Here is a 3,720-nt window from a genome sequence, read left to right as displayed (position 1 = left end):
AATTAACCGAAACCTGCCTATTACATAGATCTGAGCATGCTATCCAAACTACTTAAGCTCGCTCCTTGCCCTTTCCCTTTCCCTAGCTTGAAAACAAAAGCAAAAACAAGAATGAGTTAACACGACTCAGTAGACTATCATAGCCTAAAATAGAAAACAATAATCAAAATCAAAAGAACTGAAAATATTGTGTTGAATCATATACTGAAATTAAATACAATTAAATAAATACTGAGATGAACTGAATTAAATGAATACTGAAATGAATTAGACACATCATAACAGAATCCCACCTCAGTAGCCCATTGGCTCCAACATAACAACACTTAGGTAATAAAATCTCATCGACATAACAAAATCCTACCTTGGTCGCCCACTCGAGCTGGCATAATAGAATCCCACATCGATCTCTAACTGGCGTTGAAATAAAAGAATCCCACCTGAGTCTCCTATTGGCGTCGGCATAACAGAATTCCATCTCAATCACCCACTGACGCAGCATCTCATCACAACACCTCACAACATATTATTTTCAATGCATTGCATTAATTAAAGCATAATTAGGCTCAATTTAGTATTTACCAAAATATCGTAATGGTAGACAATGAAAACACTACTGAGCAAGCTTTCATAATTTAAAAAAATAACCAAATTATCACAGATTGTGTAAACATCATTCTAAAGCTTTAATTGATTTGAAATACTATTTTTAAATGTTAAAATAAATTTTTAAGTATGTAAAAATCATTACTTCTTCAAAATCACTCGGCGAAATTTTTTTAAATTATACTCCAAATGTTTGTAATCACAATATCTATAATATATAAAAAGTTACACGGTGAAAGTTTTATCAAAATAAAATTATCATCGTTTTTTCGGTAACGAAAATACAAATTTAATCGAGAAAAATATCAAAAACATAAAATTATTAAAATCTGAAATAGGCAAAATGCAACCTACCTCAAGACGAGCAAATTTCTCAACTGGGCCGACAGACAAATATTGATCTATGGCTGCCAAAAGCTAAATTCCGTTTGCTCTCTCCTCTTTTTCTTCTCATTTCCCCCAAAAGTTTGTTTGTTAACAAAATAATATATGGAAAAAGACAAAAAAAAAGGATTAGGAATTTAATAGGTGGGTTTAGATATTTAGGAAGAATAATTATATTTTAATAAATTTTTAGTATAAAATTCAGAGAAATTCTTTTAAAGATTCTAAAAATTATAAAAAATATCCATAAAATAAATTATTTTATTTAGAAAAATCTGGTGAAATTAGTTTGCAAAACGGACATTTGATGGTCCCGAAACCCTTGCTTCTACTGTTAAGTGCCGATTTCTTATGAAATTTCACCTGTATCAAAAAATTATGAAAAAATTAGAGAAACTAAAACACAATAATAGAGATGTTATGATGAAGACGGTTTATGATTTGAGCTTATAATGACTCCTGAATAAATTCTAAATGTTGCGGGTAAAAATGCAATTTTCAAAATTTTGAGTTATAACAATCCACCCATTTAAAAAAATAGTCATTAACATTCTCAAATCAAAATACTTCAGAACAAACCTTGATAGAGCTGTCTCATCTCTTATTCTTTCTCCCAAGTACCTCTCTTATGGTCCTATGCTTCACTACACCTTGACTATCGAAATTTGTTTGCTCCTTAATTTTATGACATTGTACGCCAAAATCATATCGACTATTCTCTATAGTGTAGACTCGGATGAACCTTCACATCATCAACATATAATCTCTTTCTAGAATCATATAATCACTTTCTTTGAGAAGATACATGAAATATATTGTGTAAATCAAACATATTATAAGCAGAACTGCCAATCATCTCAACAATCTCAAAAGATCCAATGTACCTTGGACTCAACTTATTAATTCTTCCAAATATGTTGATGACCCCTTTCATCGGGCCGACTTTGACATAAATAAAATCATCAGCTTGAAATTCTACTAGCTTGTATTTCTTATCATAATACTTATTCTGCCTATATTTTGTAGCTCTCAATCTTTCTTTAATCAGCTAAATTTTTGTTGTAGTGTCATCCACAAAAGTTGATCTTATCACTTATCTGTCACCTACCTTTGTCAAAGATAAATGTGTCATGCACTTTATAAGGAGCCTTACCAATGTTGGACTGATAATTATTATTATATGTAAACTCTATTAGTTGATATGATCCTCTCAACTATCTCCAAAGTCCAGAACACAGAGTCTCAAATGATCCTCTAGTACTTGAATAGTCCTTTTAGATTGTTCGTATGTCTGATGATAAAAACTATATTGAAATGCAATTTTGTATCCAATCCCTACTGAATGCCTCTCCATAATCTGGAGGTAAACCATCCATCACGATCGGATACAATCACTTTCGCCACATCATGCAATTTTATAATATCTCTGACATATATCTATGTCAATCTGTGTACTAGATCAGTTTGTTGTATTAGAATAAAATGCGCTGACTTCGTCAAACAATTAATAATAACCCAAATGTCATTAAGCTCATGCCTCGATCTTGGAAAACCCATAGCAAAGTTCGTTGTCACCTCTTTCCATTTTCACTCTGGGAAAGGTATCGATTATAGAAGACCACCTGATCGTTGATGCTCTACATTCACTAACTGACATGCCTGACACTTCGAAACAAACTTTATATCCTTCTTCAATCCAGACCACCAGAACACACATTTTAAATCTTTGTACATCTTGCTGCTATCTGGATGAATAATATAGCCTGAGTAATGTGTCTTATGTAGGATCTCAGCTCTTAGATCACCAACAGAAGGAACCCATAATCCATCCTTATATAAAATGACTCCATAATCAAAACATTTTGAATTATAAATTTGGAAGCTTCTAGGTCCTCTACTAGAATCAGCTCATTAATGTCTAGTAGAGAGCCTTTTTAGCTCATAAATTGAGGTTCATTCCCCCATTTGCTGCCCCTTTGGTTTCCCCACTTAATGCCTCTTCTTCTTCCCTTTGCCTTCTCGGTTTCCCCTTATTGGTTGGTTTCCCATGCCCTGCCTTTTTGTCTCTTGTGCTGGCTTTTCGTGTCCCTTGCTGGCTGGTTTCCCGTTGACTGTTGCTTTGGCTCCTGTGCATGTATTCAGGCAGCTTGTGTTCAGCACATGCACACATCATGTTTATAAAGTGTGGTGTGAATGAGACTGAGATTAGTGAACCAAATCTTATCTTATAAGGCTAATTGAAATTGTAGTTTTTGTTTGCATTGCCAAATAATTGCTAATCAGATATGCAATTAATTTATTTACAATTTTCTTTTTTTTTTAAACGTACAGGACAAAGATGAGAGTGAGGAGAGCTTTAGAAAAAGGCTACCTATTGTTTCTTTCTCTATTGGTGATTCTGCAGAGTTCCTTTACTGTGATGTAAGGGATGAGGTTAAAGCGGAGAAAGTAACGCTTGAATCTGGTGATGTGCTAATATTCGGTGGCGATGCAGGGCATATTTTCAATGGAGTTTCATGCATTATACCCAATACAGGACCCAAGATTCTCATTGACAAAACAACAAAACTACGCCCGGGTTACCTAAATCTTACTTTTAGGCAGTACTAAGAGAAAAAAAAAAACCCTCTTTTTTTGATTAAAATGCATCTTAAAATCATTAAATTTGGTTTGGGATAAATGCAACACAAATATTTTATATAACAACAATCTCAAAACAAATCTAATGAT

The sequence above is a fragment of the Dendrobium catenatum genome, unplaced genomic scaffold (assembly GCF_001605985.2).
Source record: "Dendrobium catenatum unplaced genomic scaffold, ASM160598v2 fragScaff_scaffold_1213, whole genome shotgun sequence".
In the NCBI taxonomy this organism is placed as follows: Eukaryota; Viridiplantae; Streptophyta; class Magnoliopsida; order Asparagales; family Orchidaceae; genus Dendrobium; species Dendrobium catenatum.
Note: the sequence above shows the minus strand (reverse complement) of the source record.